Consider the following 20229-nt stretch of genomic DNA (forward strand, 5'->3'; position numbering starts at 1 on the left):
AACGAATGTCCGCTTTGGTAGATAATTAGTGACCCTCTTGAAGGATTGAATAGGATAGAGTAAGGAGAGATGTGAGATTTATGAGTAACATATATATATGCATATGAAAGATGTGTATATGATTAGTTGTATTTTTGGATGGTTTAATGATAATTATGATGATGAGTTTCTTGTGCTTATAATGTGTATACTCTTCTGTTCTCTCTTTCATGGACTACACAAATATTTTGACTTTTGACAACATATCAAACCGTCACATGGTTCGAATTTGACTTGATGAGCAAGGTATGAGGTATCAGATATCGAGTGAACCAGGTGATACGAGAAAACAGCTTCAGTGCATATGTCCTGTACCCAGTTTAGTAACAAAAAAGCCCACGCAACATAATCTGCTAAACGGCGTTTTAGTTTTACATCACGAAAACATCATATAGTCCTTACTGGTTCCTAACTTACTATGCTATTCTACATGAGCTAACACTTTCTTTTCCGAATCTTGAAGGTGGATGACCTGATCACATCATCATCCATCTTCAATGTTGCCTCGAGTACCTCCGTTGATTCGGGTTTCGTGAAAAACGCGAATAAGAGATAAATACCGTCCAAGTACGTGTTTGTTTCTCCAGCTTTGTTCTTTTTGATGCTGTATGCAAGTGGAATAACTCCCCTGTTGAATACCTCAACATACATCCCACCTCCAGCAACAAGCAACTGCAACAACAATAATAAGTCATAAATAATAATTGAAAATTAGATGACAAATTCTTGAAATTAATTCAACAAATTTGAGTTTAGATTGCAATAAGCATCCCTACTAATAATTTACAAAGCCACACTAACAAATACTAATAAACCTAACTAAATAACAACTCTCAAATATTCGCTTTTCAATCTAAACGTTTGGCATCGACATTTAGCTTGCAACAATGACAGAAAACAAATACTAATAAACCTAACTAAATAATAACTCTCTAAGACTATGTGCAACGGGCGTTAACACATAGCGCGTAGCATACCATTACGGAAAGGAGGAAGGGCGCCAATGAGGGGAGGCGTGAACTGAATGGCGAGCGATGGGGGCTGGGTGTGGGGCCATGTTTATTTCTAACCAATCAAACAACCCACTAACAATTTCTACAAAAAAAAAAGTTAAAATACAACTAATGCTTTTCATTAAATCATTACAAGTCTTCAGTTAGTGAATGCCCTTCCGCCTATGTGGCAGACTGGCAGTTATGTGACAGTTTATGCAGTCAATATCTCGGTTATCAATTCTCATGTGAATATCGGTCAGAATATCGGTACCGATAATATTGGCGATATTGACCGATACTTCACAATTATATCATCGATATTCATGATATTAGTGTTTTAAGTCTTAATTTTCAACTTTTAGTGTTTTAAGTCTTAATTAGATCCTACTAGCTACAATTGCTAGTGTTTTGCAGGTTGCAAAAGAATAATTTGTTAATAGTAGGACAGGATACTAAATTGTTAGTGTTAAAGTACTATATATACAAATTCTGCATGATATTAAAATTACCGGCATCCCTCAGTGATAACCAATATCTCAAATATCTGTCCTCGACGCATTAACTACTTAGACTAATAAACGTAACTAAATAATAATTCTATAACAACACTACCTACCTCTTCGTACTTGTGGGTTAGAGTGAGTCGTTGGTCTTCAGACATAAACAACCATGGATTCATACTGTCTTAAACCTGGTGGGCACTGGGGCTCCTGGGTTTCTTCAACGGTGGGGTTTGGTTCATCTTCATTTCCATTTCCGAGTCCACCTTCGAAGAATGTTCCAGAGAAATCAAGGGTTTGGGCCCTGATTGAAAAGCCTCTGCAGGGGTTTGTTTTGATGTGATGATTGCAGACAAAAGGTGTGAGCTTGTTGGTGATGGTGTAAGGAGTTAGGGTTTGAAGCAGAGGACGTGATGGGCCAAGAGAAGAAGAACAAGAGACCATCATCGTGTTAGGTTTAAGGGGAATCAAAGAAAGAAGAGAGGGTTTAGCAAACTATTTTCTAAGGTGTTTTGCTGTGGTCGCTTGAACTCGTTCGTTTTTTTCTGTTTTTGGTTAGATTGTAAACGAGCCGCTATGTTTGGTTCGGTTTGTAATCAAGCCAAGCAACAAGCAAAGGTTTGCTCAAATCGGTTCGGCTCGAATATGTTTAATTTATTTTATATATAATTATATAGACATCACACGTAAATAAAGTATACAAATTTTTAAACCCTTTAAAGTTTTTTCCCATTCTGTCAATTTTATAGTTTTATTTGTTCACATCAAGTTTTCAGAATACCAAAAGTTTGTTTACATGTTCAGTTTCGATATGTTTGATAGGGAGCCTTTAGGAGTTTCTAGCTTTAAGCTTTTAAGAAAAAACCGTTATTCAATAAAAAGATATGTTTGTTTGAAGTAGCTTGAAACTTTTAGGTTAGAAAAAAAGCTCCATATTTAAATGCTCCTAATAGTAGCGCAAGCTTTTAGTATTTAAAATTTTACAAGTTTGATACTTGAACTTTCATTAGCTTTTGTTAATTTATATAATGGTTACACATTTAACACGTTAATATATTTTTTTTAAAAAATTGCATCATAAAAACGACATTTTATTCTCTTTGATTTGAGTATGGTATTGCTATACTCAATTTAACTTTAAAAAATTAATATATTACGTGATTACCGGTTAGAATCAACAACAAGTTGAATCAGGCGAGCTCGGGGTCATGTGGAAGACCAAATTAGGGTCGGAATGAGTTGATAGGAAAAGGGTTAATTTAGTTCGGTTCGTGTCCGTACGGTTTTGAGTCAAAAAGGTCAGGTCAGAACAAGTTTCAGATTAGAAGAGTGTCGGGTCGGAATGGGAAACAAGTTGGTTTAAAAAATTATCCATTTGAAATTACTATATATTTCAACTTTGCTTCTTGATTTTTGTCAACGGTTACACGCGTACTGCCTTTGTACGAATTACACGTCTACATTCGGGTTATATGTGCATTGTCATCAGGTGAATCATGTACCAACACTGATTATGTGGTTGATGTCAGGTTGCGCGCCCACTGCACCGCGCGGGCACCCAAGTGTTTCTATTAAAAGCTCCAGCTACTCTGCCAAAAATCTAAATATATCTAAAAGGCTACAACTAACAGCTATCAGCTTCCAGCTACCAGCCAACAGCCACCAACTAGTTTTGCCAAGCATACCCTATATCTCAATTCAAATTTATTTGTCATAAGAATTTATAACATATTACATGTTTGTCTAAATACCACTAATTTGTTTACAAATAATATTATTTACAACCTCCAAACTTGTTTTTTATTGGAAATTTTAAAGTGAAAAAGAAATAAATAATGTTCGAAAATCGCTCGATATTCGATTGAAAAATACTCAACTCGATTTTGGCTCGTTTCGATTTTCGCTTGGTTCGGCTCGGCTCAGCTTGTGAAAAGCCCTAGTGTTTTTGTTATTCTAAAAAAGGGTGAAAAAAAATACTCTCACGTCAGTGTCACTCTTATGTAAGATTGTCCGTTGTTCGGGTGTTAAAGAGGGGCTCAATGCCACGTCACTCGTGAATACCACAACGGGATGACTTCAACCAAGTAACGTCCGCAAAGAGGATTTTGGATCGTTGGATGCTATGCTATTCACTCATGTGACCAAGTTATGTACTCATCTTTGAAACCCCCTCACTTGAACCAAAACATGGTCAGGTGGCTTCAGTAATAGCTTTATCCAATGCCCAGTCAGCGTTAAGCTGGAGAGTGCCATCAACCACTACGCATAGTCTAATTATGAGAGTTTTTACTAACTTTTTCATTAGAAATTCATAATGGTTTAAGCAAAAAAATTATTAATTTTTAAATCTTTTTTTTATATATATAAAAATTATGAGTGGATTATCTAATTGGTTAGAACAAAGTCCGGCCTCACTCACCCCTCACGCCCACCAATAGGATGGTGCTCACGCTCTTCTAACACCTCACCTTTTTTTTTTTTTTGGTAACGATATGTTTAATGCTCTTAAAATATAAAACAGGAATTATTCTCCTCTTATGAAATGAATAAGATGTTTGATTGTACTTGGCCCAGTAGGAAATAGGCTTCCAACAAACTAGGCCCAATAGAAGATGAGCTTGTGTATATGATCATGGTTTATGCACAAGCCTACAACTCTACAAGGTCCAAGAGAAGATGGGATATGTATAATGTTAATGAGAAGGCATGTAATTTGTTGATTACTAATGTTTTGTAAAAAACATCACTTTAGTCATGTACATTTGATTGATGTTGTATGTGTTATAGCAAAAGTAATTTAACTTGTTTTACAGGCGGACCTACTTCATAAGTAGGGGTAGCATCCGCTACCTCCCAACTTTTCGTCGGCAGTTTAGATTTATTTCTTTTTGGGCCGATTTTGGTATTTCGTTATTCCTGAAAAAATATTATGTTACCTCTATTTGTTTAAAGGCCAACCAATTTAAAAGTTCAAATTAAATAAAGCCCAAACAAATTTATAGTCCAAAGCAAATAAAAACAATTAATTTTTTTTCTTTTGTTTGAACAAGAAACATTAAACAGAAACAGAGTCAAGCAGAAACAAACTCAACAGAATCGTCATTTTTTAAAAGTTCAAATCAAATAAAGCCAAAAAAAAGTTTATAGCTCAGAAACCATTTTGTTTGAACAAGAAACTTCAAACAGAAACAGGCTCAACATAATCATCATTTTTAGGTTGACATTTTTAATACGGTTTTGGATATACAAATTCAATAACTTGGAAATAAATTTAGTGAGGCGTTAACTAGTTTGCTAGAAAATATGTCTGGTTTAAATCTTGAGATTCGTTTTCCAAGTTTAACATATCTAAGATAGTGGCATTTTCAGAAATGTATCCGAATGATTTTAGTAATGAAGAAAGACTGTGTATTTCGGTGATCATACGGCATTTTATCACACTTTAAAGGAAGATAAATTTTCGAAATTGGGTGAATGTGTGACCTTGTTCGTGTAATGGTGGAAACCGGAAAGCACATCACCTTTTCTTTTATTTATCAAATATTGAAGCTAGTGCTGATTTTACTAATTGCAACCGCAATATCTGAAGTATGTTTTTCTAAAATGAAACTTATCAATACAGGTTTGTGTAAGCGAATTGGTGATGAGTATTTGAACAATGCTTTTATGCAGTCGAAAGAGAAACGTTCGATAAAATAAAAGAACGTGGTGTAATGGCTTGATTTTAGGCTTTCAAAAACCGAATAAGAGAAATTTGTACTCTATGTATCATGTTTCTAATTTTTGTTTCGTTTACACTGTAAAAATACGGTTTCAAGCTTTCATAAAAAAACGGCAAAAAAAAATTCTTTTTGAACATTACCGCTGAGATTTTTTTCTAGATCCGCCACTCACTCCACCTGCCATTAAATTTACACATGCTATAATATCCCACCTATTTAAATGCGACATAAATACTTCTTTTAACATATACAATTTAGTTAAGTCAATTTAAAATAACAGAAAAATAAACATCAAAATCCACCGATACCGTAACACTGTTAAACAACTCATATTAGATCATGTGTAGTGGTTTTAACTAAATCTTTAGTTAAAATGACATTTAGGCGCCATGTAGGCGAAAATTAATTCACTAAAGCCCATGTTAAATCAAGTGTAGTGGTTTTAACTAATTGCAATTATTACTCAATCACTTATTTTATTTTTTTTTAACATCATTTTTTTTACTTTTAATAATTTATTATAAACGTAAATAATTTAAATAATAAAAACACATATTAAAATACTAGAAAATTTTAATAAATAAAAGTTATTAGAACATAATAAAAAAAGTAAAATTCTTAATTAACCATTTTTATTAATTTACAACAAACGTCATGACATAAAATAAAATAGAATAATATATAATCAATAAACAACTTAAAAAGAAATTATTTTATCATAATAATGGTCATTTTCGTCATCGTTGTACTTCTCCTCATCATTGCTCTCATAATTGTCGTCGCCAATTATGGATTGTTTCATAGATCTTCTATCAAGTCCGCTCGAAAATTTTCACGTGTCCCTATTTTTTATTTTCCGTAGGTTTGCTCCTTTTTCTTTGACGGATAATATCGCTTGGATTATTGTCACTTTATCCACCTTCTAAGAAGATAAATAGTTGAGTAGTTGAATCATTTTTTTGTAATATACGAGAGAATTAGAAAGTGAATTATAAGAGAGTATGTATGGTTGAGATTTAGAGATGGAATTATGAATATAGGTAAAATTTGTTTTTTAATAGATAGTTGTTTACTAAATAAGTAAATTGTGCTATTTGGTTCTAATAATAGTATGTTGCTAATTTTGCTTATTGGTAAAAATCAAATAGCGCCGTGATGGGCTTGGCGGTGAATGGATTTTACACCCCTATAGTAATGGTTTTAGCGCCACATTTTATTCCACCTCATCACAAATGGCGCCTATTTTTTACCACTACTTTCAGTCTTAGAACACCATACATTTCAGCATTTGTTTGCATCGCAGTTGTAGAGATTAGAGAGTGATGTAAATCATGTTATAACCGGTGTTATAATGTAAAATACTATGTTTTAAATAAAATATTGGGTTTTCCACTTTTACATGTTTATTTTTATCAAAAAAATTTGTATAGTGAATACTAATGTACAAGTTGTCAAAACTGAGCCTTACAAGTTTTAGCACTCCTACTGTAGCACCTGGGTTAGGCCTGTTAGTTTTCCAAACGTAAATGCAAATTAATTTTGTATGTATTTATTGGTAAATGTAACTTCCTTTTTGTTTGTGTGATTGTGTCTTTTATTTCACTTAACTTTTTATGCTTGTTTTCAAGCTTTCTTCTCACTGAGAATGCGTGAACACCATTTGTATTGGGTCAATTCAAACCGTGTGGCATATCTTCAATGTGTTCACGTGAACTTGACCCTAAAGTTTCAACCTTCAACCACCAACAGCAGTTATATCTTACCTTCATTTCATATATAACCACTTTTGAACTTAGTAAACGGTAGGTGCACTATTTGAATAAGTGTACAACAATAGCAATTATACCCAGTATAAATCCTACCAATAGCAAAACTGTTAGCAGGGTCTGGGGGGGGTGGAATGCAGACAAACCGTACCTCCATTCTAAAGGATAGAGAGGTTGCTTCCAGAGAAACCTCCGGCTCGAAAACCATATGCATGGGATCAATAATAATAGTGATATTAGTAGTGAATACTAAATATGTGTTATAGTGATAATAGTGATATTAGTAACGAATAGATCAATAATAGTGATATTATAATGAATAGATCAATACTAAATATGTGTTATAGTAATAATAGTTGTATTAAATATTGAAATAGATCAATAATAATAGTGATATTAGTAATAAATACTAAATGTATTATAAATACTAATTTGAGGATAAGGTATTATAGTAATATATCATTTTTCACTCGAAATAAGGTAAAGAAACACCCCATATGAAAGAATTATAAGTGTGAGTAATAATATTTTTATGTATTTAAGTTGACCTATTAGACACCCTGTAGTGGGGCGCTATATCCACCCAAAAAGTCCTCGTAGCGCCGGAAACACCACTTCCCACAAAACGTCGGATGAGGGGATAAAAGTGATTATTGATTGGTGGGCTGGTTTAAGTTGTATTATTTTAAATAATAATAATAGGTAATGATTGAAAGAGACTCCATCCACTAGAACCCTTTTAGCCAAAAAGCCACGTGATGACGTGGCGTTACATGACGCAAAACACACCTATATGAACTCCATCCACTACACACGTTTTTATAAACAAATAGGTTTTCTATTTTTCTTAATTAATTAACTAACTATGTCAAAAATTAAATTTGACACCAGAAGACTTTAACTTTGGTGATATATGCGTGGAGCCACTGACTTCTCAATCCAGTCTAATTGACATTGAAGAAACGTGGATCGACTCACTGGTAGACGATCAACTTTCCTCGGGTGTGACTATACTATTTCACCGATGGTTCTCTGAGATCTGGATTCTTCCACCTACAAAATGAACAGCACCGTAAACTTACCCCTCAGAAAGGGACAGAGGGGTCCTCTTTGGGGTAACCCTCCGGTGTGAGAATAAGAGTTTGTAGGAGAAGATAATAATCTGAGAGTAAGGAAATTGGAGTGTATTGCTTAATATAGCTGAATACTATGTAATAGGGCATACCTCTCCTTGTGGAGTTGATGTGGTATTTATAGTGCTAGGGTTTCCAATGATTGGGCTCAGACCCAATTAGGGCCTTTTTGGCCTCCTCCTATTGCTTCGCGCCACGTGTCCTTAGGACACCTGGTGCTTTTTCATTGGTTAGTTGCATATGGGTTTTGCTGAGTTGTCCACCTTTCATTGGCAGCTGTCAACATCAGCATATTCTTATTCCTTAAAAAGATACCTTCTGGAAGGTTGTCTGACGTGCACAATCAAGGTTGTCCTTACCCTAATTTGGATAAGGACGAGGTTGATTATGTGCATGTGTGATATGCGCATATCCTGAGGATGCGCGAGGTCTTCTCTTTATTCTCACGCGCAGATGTTTCATGCGCAGATGTGATATGCACAAGCATGTGATATGCGCTACGCGCGGATGCGCCACGCGCAGATGTGATATGCGTGAGCATATATGGTGCGTGAGCATGTGATACGCGTGAGCATATGTGATGCCTGAGTATATGTGATGCATGAGCATATGTGATGCATGAGCATATGTGATATGCGCCATGCGCATAGGTTTTGGCTTTGTGCCTTCATAATGTCTTGATTTCAAGCCTGTTGTCTATATCTTGTGGGTTGACCCGCCTCGCTCGGTGTTGAGGCGGGTACATACCTCTTCAAGCCCCCCCAGTCTAATGTGTGTCTTGTCTCGCGCGAGCGAGGTAAGATAGATATTAGACTTAATAGTTTGCTCTTTTAGTAGGGTTTTGTCTTTTTCTTCTTATTACTCATCGTTGCGCGAAATTCTATCCTTTTGGTTGAAAACGAATCGTCCCTGTACGTGTTTGGTTGTTGCTGACATGCGTCAGTGATGGAGACGTGTCAGACTTTTCGCGTGTTCGAGGTGCTACAGTTGCCTTTCATGTCCCCTCACATAGTGTCAGGAACACGTGTCGCGCTCGCGTTGGTCCGTACCTGCGAGTGGTGGCGCGTGAACTCTGGCAGCACCTGTATCGTTTCTTTTCGTGTCCCCTCACACAGAGTCAGGGACACGTGTCGCGCTCGCGTTGGCTTACACCTGCGAGTGGAGGCGCGTGAAGTCCGATCAGTACCAATTTTTCTCTCTCCTGGGCCTATAAAAGCAAGCCCTTTGAGTTTTTTATCCTTCATCTTCTTTGTTGTTTATTCCGAGCTTTTTCCTTTCATTCTATTCCGATTGCCTGTCTTCTGCTTCCAGGTCTCTGTTCTTCAGAAGCATCCTTTGTCCGATTTTATAGTTGTATGTCTGATAGCTCAGACAACACAATCTCCCCCATCCATCGCCGTGTGAAATCGTTAGTAATGTCTACGTTGAAGAAGACCGGCAAGGGGAAGAAGGCTGCTGAGGCCTCATCGGAGGAGGTAGGGAAAACCAAGGCAGTGAAGAAGTGGGATGAGATCCCCTGTAAACTGAGGCAGTCCGATTTTGACAGTCTTATCGCCTCTCAGGGTTTTCTCCCTGAGTATGGCTGCATGCTGCCGGCGGCCGGGCAAACGGCGGCGGACCCGCCCACCGGCTATATATCCCTTTATTGCCATTTTTTCACCCACTGCAACATTCGTCTCCCGATGACAAGGTTTGTGGGTGCGCTGCTTAGGTTTTATGGGATTCATATATCCCAAGTCCATCCGTTTGGACTCGTACGCATGACTCACTTTGAGTTCATGTGCAAATCTCAGCGCGAGGAGCCCACCCCTCGGCGCTTTCAGTTTTTTTATAAGCCCAAGATCCAAGATTCTTGGTTCTCCTTCATTCCTCGCAGTCAGAAGGTCAAGTGCTGCACTGTTTCCTTCGAGAGCCTTCATGACTGGTCTGAGAGATTTTTTTACATTAAGGCTGGTGTGATCCCCATCCGCATGACCATGCGCGCGATCTCTTCTGCGCCTGCGGATGTGGGTGTCTTCAAGAACCCAACTGGCGCCTGGGTTAAAAAGTTGACTGCCGAACCATCCCCCGCCAAGAACATTTGCGAGGAGGCGCTGGTGGGGGTTGGTATGAGCAGGAGGTGGGCCGACAGCGCGACTGAGCCCGTTATCCAAGTTGACGGCTTGTGTAAGTTAACTCATTGCATTACTTCTGCGCGAATATAATTCGTTTTGCTGATATCATTTGACTTGTTTTGTGCAGTCAGCAAGGAGTATGTCCACGCCGCCTATGATGAGCATATGGAGGGTGGCTCCGTCGCGCTAGGCGCTGGGGAGGTTGGCTTCCCCGATCGCTTCGATGACATGTTCATCCCTGTTGATCTGGGATTTCGCTTTGACAGCGACGCGCCTGGTAAGCCTTTGTACTTATGCTTATGCCTTTATAATACCAGATTTGGTTAACCTTTCTGTTGCGTGTATTGTAGACGCGCTTGAGAACTACGAGCTGGAGCTCGCGGAAGAGGAGGAGGATGAGGAGGCTGAGGTGCCCCAACTAAAGCGTAAAGCTAAGGGGAAAACTGGCGCAGGGGCCAGTAAGAAACAGAAGAAAGATGTTGCCCCTGTTGCTCAGGATCCTCCTACTCAGGCGAGGGGACTTGAGAAAACCCAGGAGTTTACCTCCAAGTTTTCCTTGTCTTCCCTGCCTCAAAATGTGGGCAGACCTCCTGTCCACACGAGATATGGTGCCGCCACCTCCTCCCTTCTCGCGGCGGAAAAGGGAAGCGGCGCTGCGCCTGCCGTTTCCTCATCGACAGGTATACTTTATACTTTATGGTTTTATGAGCGCGATTCTGATAGAATTACTAATGAATCTTTGCTCACTCAAATGTTTGTAGAGCCGGCGACGTTGGTGGATCAACCTCAGGCGCAACAAGGTGCCGAGGCTGCGCCTGAGGTCGCTTCGAAGTCCCCTTCTTTACCCTCAAAAAAGGGGAGAATGGACTTCATGGCGATGTTTAACTCGCGAACTGCGTTGCGCCAAGGTATGCATTGCGCTTTTATTTTCTGACTTTTTCTTTTAGATCAAGTCATGAACCATTTGTTTTTGTTGATTTTTCATAGGAGTCATAGCTGGCGTTCAAGCTGCTGGCGGCACTGCTGGCGCCGGTGCCAGCGCCGTTGGTTCTGCTCCTGCTCCTGCAAGCGCTGAATCTCCCCTCATCGGGATTACTAAGGAGCAGGAGGCCGTTTTACGCGCCGATCTGGCGGCGTCGAGACCTCCCTCACCTCCTCCTGCGCGCAGCCCTCTTCACGAGACTGATTTTGTTTCTTCTAGGTCGCAGGAGAAAAGGCCTGTTTCAGAGAATGAGGAGGTTCAAGTTGAAGGCTCCGACAGCGGCCGCGCCAGCCCTGCAGCGCCACGAGATTTCGCGGCGCAGTCTTCTCGTGGGGCTGGCGCTGACTTTTCTGCTTCATCCCCGCAGGTATAGGTTCGTTTTTGCTCCGCTGTGCGGACTTCCATATTAGTGTTTTGATGACTTAGATCATTAATTTGTGTTTGCAGGAAGCCGATCACATTTACCGCCCGAGATGGAATATTACTGAGGACAGCACATTTCAGTCCATGGGTGTGTGCGAGGATTTCTGGGCTCATTCTGTGCCTCCAGCTGAAAGGAGGTTTCAGGAGGACCGCGCTCGCGATGACTTGCTCAACGATCATCTGTTTGCTGGGTCGGCTTTCTTTGCTGCCTCCCAAGAGCTTCGCTATGATTACGTAAAGGTACGTGATGCTCTTGCGGAAGCCAAGCAAGAGGCAAAAGTGTCTGCTTGGCATCTTTCTGATGCTCGAGAGAGAGCTGAGAAACTCCAAGCAGAGCTCAGCGAGAACAGAGCAAGTGCCAACACCGCCTTCGTGAAGCGCGGGCATGAGCTACAGGCGGCGCGGGAGAAGCTACAGGCGGCCGAGGCGGACTCGGCCAAGTACGCGCGTAGAGTGCGCGACTTGGAGCTTGACGCGGAGGCGCGTGACCAAGCTCTTGTCCAGTCTATAACTGACAAATCATCATTGGAGAGTGAGGTTGCGCGCCTGAAGAAGGAGCTGGCGGCCGCGCGGGCCGAGAAAGATGAAGCCTTGGCGACGGCAGCGTCTAGCCAGGAAGCCCTCGATGTTGCGCGAGCGGAAAAGGAAGAAGCCTTGGCGGCAGCAGCGTCCGACAAAGAGGAGCTGAAACAGACTAAGGAAACTGTTGAGTTGTTAAACTCTCAGATTCCTGCTCTTGAGACGTCTGTTTCTTCCCTCGCGCAGGATCGCCAATGGCTAATCTCACAGGGTATGACTCGTTGCGCTTACGCGATGAAATACTCAGACGAGTTTCAGGCCCTTGTGATGGATTGCAACGCTGCCGCGCGCTTGGTGGGTCGAGCTGAAGGGTTTAAGGATGGCTGTGAATATAGCATGCTGAAGAAGAACCCATCCGACTACCCTTATCAGGTCGACGTTGCCCGCGCGGACATGGCCGAGATGGGGGAGAAGTATTTGAATACTCCCATTCCCATCCTTGCGCAGGTATTTTAACCTTAATGAGATTACCTTGACTTATTTTCCAAGTCTTTTTGTACTCAAATTTTTCCTTATGATTTGCAGATATCCGCGCTTGCTGACCAGCCAGATCTCGGCGCGCTAAAGAAATTACTTGACGAGTGCGAAGGGGCTGGTGGCGGCGATGATGGCGCGGGGAATGCTGCCCCTGCTAGCGGCTCTGGCGTGGCCAAAGGACCCGCTCCTGACACTATTGTGATAGATGGCGACTCCATTCAGGACGAACATCTTGACTATGGTCAGTTTGGAGATGACGAGGAGTGGGCTGCGCCAGATGCTGAGGGCGGTGATGAGGACGATGAAGAGGCTGACGTCGACGTGGAGACTTGAGAAGCCTTTCATGTTTTTTTTTTTTTTTTTTTTTAGTTTGTATCACATCATCTTGTAAACTTGTAAATTTCAATGCTTTGGAATGAAATTTTGTTTTTCCCTTATTTGCATCTTGCGCATTCCCCATTCATCTCTTTATATTGCATGTTTGCTTGTTGAATATAATATATGCTTGCACGTTGAAATAAGAATAAGGTTGTAAGGAAATTATTATACTTAATCCTTGTCATATTGTAAGTGATTTTGCCATATCCTGACTATGTTGACACGTGCTTTGGCGTTTCATTATTCCTCTTTTGCGCGACGTTATCGCGCATTTATTATAGGGAACTATGAATTTTTTAGCCTTTACGTGTCAGTATGTGTTACTCTGATATCCATTACAATTTCATGCGCGACCTCGACCTGAGACCTTAACAACTATGTTTTGGCATGTGCTTTGCCTTAGTTGTGCTTAGGTATTTTTATGGTCAGGCTGCGCAGCATGTAGGATGGATGTTGTGAGTGATTTGAGCTAAGGCTCACATTATTGGGCTAAGGCCCTGAGCTAAGGCTCATATTATTGGGCTAAGGCCCTGACGTTTTAGAGTTAAGACTCGTTAACGCGTTTGAGCTTAAAGCTCGCGCATGTATGTTTTACTTCGTTTTATTTTTGTTTTGATGTCAATACAATGTTGTCATATTGCTCAAAATTAATAAAGGGAAGTGTGAAACATGTATGCAAAAGGTAATAGAATCCTCATTAAGAGAAGATAGCGCGTATCATTATTCATAATGGCTTAAAAAGCCTTGATTACAAACTTGACATTTTTTACATGAAACATTTTCTAAGCTGTGCCGCGTTCCATGCGCGCGGGATCTTCTTTCCATTCAAATCTTTTAAAGCGTATGCGCCTTTTCCCAATTCTTCCGAGACTTGATAAGGTCCCCCCCAATTGGGGGACATTTTTCCCGGGGGTATCGCGCGGCTAACTTCATTGTTTCGAAGGACAAAATCATTTTTCTTGAAGTGGCATTCTTTCACGCGCTGATTGTAATATTTTTCCAGTTTTTTCTTGTATTTGGCTTCACTGATGATAGCCGCCTCTCTGCGCCCTTCAAGTAAGTTGAGATCCAACCTCCTTTCGCGCTCGTTATCAATCTTGCTCATCATGAGCACTTTATGGGATGGGCATCCAATTTCTGCTGGAATCATTGCCTCCGTTCCATAGGTTAGGCTGAACGGGGATTCGCCATTGCTGGTTTTGCTTAATGTCCTGTGCGCCCACAGGACATTAGGTAGCTCGTCGACCCAAGAATGGGATTCTCCCTCCAACCTTTTCTTCAGCCCATTTAGCAAGCTTTGGTTCGCGCGCTCCACTTGGCCATTCCCCTGAGGGTGGTATACTGAAGTGAAAATTTGGTTGATGCGCAATTCCTTGAGCCAGCTGGATATCTTCTTGTCAGTGAATTGTTTGCCATTGTCGCTCACAATTTCCATGGGAAGGCCAAAACGGCATATGATGTGGCTCCAAATAAACTGCTTCATCGCCTCGGCTGTGATTTTTGCTAGTGGCTTGGCTTCGACCCATTTTGTGAAATAGTCTACTGCCACTACCAAAAATTTTACTCGCCCTTGCGCTTGCGGTAGGGGACCCACAATATCGATTGCCCATTTGTGGAAAGGCCATGCAGAGGTAACCGGAATCAAGTTGTTCTTTGGCCGCATGGTGTTTGGCGCATAGCTCTGACATGCTTTGCATTTTCGGATCTCTTTTAATGTGTCCAACTACATGCCTGGCCAATAGTAACCTGCGCTCATTGCCTTGGCAACCACCATGCGCGGGCCAGCATGTATTCCAAAGATTCCTTCGTGTATCTCTCTGATCACATAGCTTGCTTCCTCAGCATCTAGGCATTTCATGAGCGGTCCAAGATAAGAGCGTCGATATAATGTACCATCAAGCAGTTCATAGTTCTGTGACTTGTGTCTTATCTTCCTCGCCTGTGCGCGATCGTCCGGTACCTTTCCCTCCATCAAGAATTCCATTATTGGAGTTATCCATGATGAAGGGGTTGTATGAGTTACAAGGACAGACTTCGCTCCCACCGACGGGTTGCTCATTACTTCCACCCTGACATCTTTGCCAAAGTGATCGAAGCTGGTTGATGCCATCTTGCTCAGCGCGTCGGCAGATTTGTTTTCACTGCGCGGAATATGAATGATTCTGAAGCAGTCAAATTGCTCGATGAGCTTTTTCGCCTGCTCTAGATACAGAGGCATGGTGTTCTCCTTGGCATCATAAAGGCCATTGACCTGTGCTGCTACCAAGTATGAATCAACATGGGCCTCTAGCTTTTTAACTCCGAATTTGTGCGCGATGCGCAGGCCAGCCAGCAGGGCTTCATACTCAGCTTCATTGTTGGTGCTCTTGAAGTCCAACCTGATGGCGTAAGTATATTCATGATTCTCTGGATCCACCAGTTTGAGGCCTGCGCCGGACCCTTCGTTGTTTGAAGCTCCGTCAGTGAATAATCTCCAAACATTTTCGTCATCATTGGCTCGCGGAGGGTCTACCTCACGCTGAGCCTCTTCGATTTTTCCTTCGGGGATTTCTGCGATAAAATCAGCCAAGACTTGTCCCTTTATTGCTGGACGGGGCTTATAGGCGATCGTGTGTTCTCCTAATTCCAGCGCCCATTTTGTCAGCCTTCCTGAGAGCGCGGGACGCCGCAAGACTTGCTGGAGGTTGTAACCAGTCAGAACTTCAATAGGATGACCATTGAAGTATCTATGAAGCTTGCGCGACGCGTGTGTTAGTGACAAAACTAACCTTTCCATGATGGAGTAGCGCGTCTCAGGATCTGTCAGCACCCGACTCACATAGTATATTGGCGTTTGGATTCCCTTGCGATCCACCAACAATACTGCGCCGATGGCGCGCTCTCCTGCTGATAGGTACAATATCAAAGTTTCACCAGGAAGTGGAGCTGTGAGCGCGGGCAGATTTATCAAACATTCTTTTATCTCACTGAAAGCTTGCTCGGCCTCAGGAGTCCATTTGAATTGGCTTTTCTTTAAGCAATTTCTCAATGTGTTGACAAATGAGGTAGATTTGCTTGCATGGTTCGCTAGGAACCTGTTGATTGAAACCAATCTACCATTCAGCTTCTGGACTTCTTTCATGGTGGATGGCGAGGGCATGTCAAGGATGGCTTCCACCTTTTCTGGGTTCACCTTGAAACCATCCTTGGTGACCATTACACCTAGAAATTTTCCCTCTTGTACGCCGAAAGTGCATTTGCTCGGATTGAGCTTCATGTTAACTTCCTTTAGGCGCCCAAGGGTTTCTTCGATGTCTTTGAGCATTTGTTTTTCCTCCCTGCTTTTGATCACCAAATCATCCACGTAGACTTCTAGGTTTCTTCCAATTTGCTCGCTGAAAACGGCATCCATAAGTCTTTGGTAGGTGGCTCCCGCATTTTTCAAACCAAAGGGCATTTTTGTGTAACAAAAAACACCCTTGTCGGTTCTGAAGGCGGTCTTGTCCTCGTCTTGTGGTGCCATTTGAATCTGGTGATAGCCCTTGTAGGCATCCAGGAAACATTTGAGCTTGAATGGCGCCACGGAGTCCACCTGGTGATAGCCCTCGTCTTGTGGTGCCATTTGAATCTGGTGATAGCCCATGTCTGGTATCGTATCGGGCGGATGATGTTTGCGCGCAATAGATCCTCAACCTGCTCATTCATGGCCCTCGCCTTCTCATCCCCCATGACTCTCTTCTTTTGAGCAATTGGCTCTACAGACTTGAACGTGTTGAGAGAATGTTGCGCCAGGTCTCGCGGAACCCCAGTCATATCAGAATGTTGCCACGCGAAGACCGACATATATGCTGTGAGCAATCTTTTCATTCTCAACCTCGTTTCGTCTGATATCGTAGCGCCAATTGTGATTGTTTGCTCCGGGAATTTTGGGTTGAGAATCCATTCCTCTGGCGCGTTGTCTGCCATTGGAAGTTTCATTCTCCCTTCCCGCGGAGTACTTGTCACTGCACACAAATGATCCCGGTATACAAAAGTTACACCTGTTGGTGTTGGGAACCCCAACGCGCCGTGCGCTGGCGACGGTATGGTGTTGAATTGGGCAATCGTTCCCCTACCCAAGATCATATTGTGGCATGAAGTGGTGGGCAAGACCAAGAAGTTGACCACTTCGGCTCGCTTGTGTTTCTCATCCCCCATGGTTAGTTCAAATTGTATTTGACCTAGGGGATGAATGATTTCATTTGAAACACCAGAGATTGGTGCATTCACAATTTCAAGCCTTGCTTGGTCTGCCGGATCCAGTTTCCTGAAACATTGCTCATACATGATGTCTGATTCGCTGCCCGTGTCCACCAGGACTTTTGACACTTCATAATGAGCAATGTGTGTAGTGATGACAAGAGGACTGCTGATAGAAGGGCCTCCCCTGATTCTTGGGAAGATTACTTGTTGCTCGCAGCCAATCTCCTTGGACTTGCGCGCTTCTCTTTCTTGATTTTTGCCCTTGCCTTCCTCCCTCGGCTACACAGATTCTTTTGAACTTTTTGCTGGCAGAGGCTCCTTCTGGTTGTTCATTTTCTGGTCTTGAGTTTTTCACCAGGTGAGCCAGCTTGCCTGATTTCACATCTTTTTCAATTGCATCCTTCAAGTGGTGGCATGCATCAGTGTTGTGTCCTGTGGACTTGTGAAACTCACAGTACTTGCCACTGTTTGATGGTCCCTTGTAGTGTAGTGGCTTGGGGCTTTTGAACTGGACATTCTCAGTGCTTAACACTTGTGAAGGCGTTTTAGTGAGGGGAGTCCATATTCTTGGCAGAGGTCTGTTAGGATCTCTGCCGCCTTCCCTCTTATCACCTTCTCCGCGAATACGAATGTCTTTTTGGGGCTGGGGTGAGCTTGGTTGCGCCTGTTTTTCTGGGGAAGAAAAACTGGTTGGTTGCAACCTGGACCACACAGAGTTCTGTTTGCCCCTTCTTTCGTTGTTGCGCGGTGCCTCTGCTTGATGCCATCTTTCTCTCGCTCTATCTTGGGCAATTTGTTTTTCATTTATCGCGAAGATTCGCGATGCTTCCATTAGCTTGGCCCAAGTGGTTGGCATGCCATCTCTGCTTACGAGAGCTCGGCAGAGTTGATCACTGCGCGCGCCTTGTATAAAGGCCACGCGCAAGAGTTGCTCAGTGATACCTCCGATTGCCAGAGACTCCTGATTGAAACGAGTTATGTAATCTTCAATCGTTTCATCATTCCTGCGCACGCAGTGCATGATGTCATCAGGGTCGCGCGTGTGTCTGCGCTGCTGTACGAAGTGAGCTTGGAACTTTTCCAATAGTTCCTCGAACCCATCGATTTGCCCAGTCGGCAAGCTTTCGAACCAGACACGCGCCGCGCCCGTGAGGCAGCGAGCAAACATGTGACACCATGTTAGCATCGTCCAGCTTTCTAGGTTTCCAGTGTTGTAAAAACCTTGTAAGAAATCGTCTGGATCTGTTGTGCCGTCATATTTGCCCAAACCACTTGGCATCTTGGTTTTGTGCTGAATGGGAGCCTTCGCGATGCGCTCAGTGAATTTTGAATGTTTCACCAAGATGGCTGGCCTGTACGGTGTGGTTACGTCCACTTGCCCTCTCACTGGTGGGCTGTACGGTGTGTGCAGATCCATGTCGGCTTTGGCTCCAGGCGTCACGTTCATGTGCGCGCGGAGCTGTGAGCCTCCTGCATGAGTATCTCGCGTCTTCCTCATGCTGTGCACTTCTTCATCACTAAACTCAGCTTGTTCAGTGTGAACAGAGTGACCCTCTTCCGGCGCGCGCGCCCTTCTTGTTCCATGAACGGTTTGCTTGTCAAACGCTAGCCATTGTGTTAAGTCGGCTGACTTTTTGTGTTTGACCATTTCATTGTACTTGTCCATTAGACGTCGTTGCTGGTTTATGAGCCATTCTTTAGGGTCATTGGTTTCATCTTCTGGACCCATTGATCCTTTTTGTTTCGCGCCGGTAAGATTTTGGAACGTGAGATCGTCTGGAGGAGTTTCAGTCTGGCTATGAGGAGTTGTGATGAAGGGATGGTTACTGGTGGTGCGCGTAGAATCACGCGGCACCCTCAGAAACTGCTGTCCCCCATTAACATCCTCACGCTCAATATCCTCCAGAACTTGATCGACGTTACGAACACCAGAAACCATGGTGAAATTTTTTTTTTTTGGAGAACTGATGAGATTTTGTTGCCGTGGTCCCACGGATGGCGCCAATGAAGAAACGTGGATCGACTCACTGGTAGACGATCAACTTTCCTCGGGTGTGACTATGCTATTTCACCGATGGTTCTCTGAGATCTGGATTCTTCCACCTACAAAATGAACAGCACCGTAAACTTACCCCTCAGAAAGGGACAGAGGGGTCCTCTTTGGGGTAACCCTCCGGTGTGAGAATAAGAGTTTGTAGGAGAAGATAATAATCTGAGAGTAAGGAAATTGGAGTGTATTGCTTAATATAGCTGAATACTATGTAATAGGGCATACATCTCCTTGTGGAGTTGATGTGGTATTTATAGTGCTAGGGTTTCCAATGATTGGGCTCAGACCCAATTAGGGCCTTTTTGGCCTCCTCCTATTGCTTCGCGCCACGTGTCCTTGGGACACCTGGTGCTTTTTCATTGGTTAGTTTCATATGGGTTTTGCTGAGTTGTCCACCTTTCATTGGCAGCTGTCAACATCAGCATATTCTTATTCCTTAAAAAGATACCTTCTGGAAGGTTGTCTGACGTGCACAATCAAGGTTGTCCTTACCCTAATTTGGATAAGGACGAGGTTGATTATGTGCATGTGTGATATGCGCCTATCCTGAGGATGCGCGAGGTCTTCTCTTTATTCTCACGCGCAGATGTTTCATGCGCAGATGTGATATGCACAAGCATGTGATATGCGCTACGCGCGGATGCGCCACGCGCAGATGTGATATGCGTGAGCATATATGGTGCGTGAGCATATGTGATGCATGAGCATATGTGATGCATGAGCATATGTGATATGCGCCATGCGCATAGGTTTTGGCTTTGTGCCTTCATAATGTCTTGATTTCAAGCCTGTTGTCTATATCTTGTGGGTTGACCCGCCTCGCTCGGTGTTGAGGCGGGTACATACCTCT

General features: G+C 42.5%; 1 pseudogene; it reads right to left on the bottom strand.

The window, feature by feature from the left end:
* Positions 1 to 332: 332 nt before the first annotated feature.
* Positions 333 to 1981, bottom strand: LOC143555141 (small ribosomal subunit protein bS6c alpha-like; annotated as a pseudogene).
* Between the last annotated feature and the right edge of the window lie 18248 nt (positions 1982 to 20229).

This window comes from Bidens hawaiensis, unplaced genomic scaffold (genome assembly GCF_021521415.1).
Source record: "Bidens hawaiensis isolate Kalapana, Puna unplaced genomic scaffold, B.hawaiensis_p1.1 tig00018002_1, whole genome shotgun sequence".
Taxonomy (NCBI): Eukaryota; Viridiplantae; Streptophyta; class Magnoliopsida; order Asterales; family Asteraceae; genus Bidens; species Bidens hawaiensis.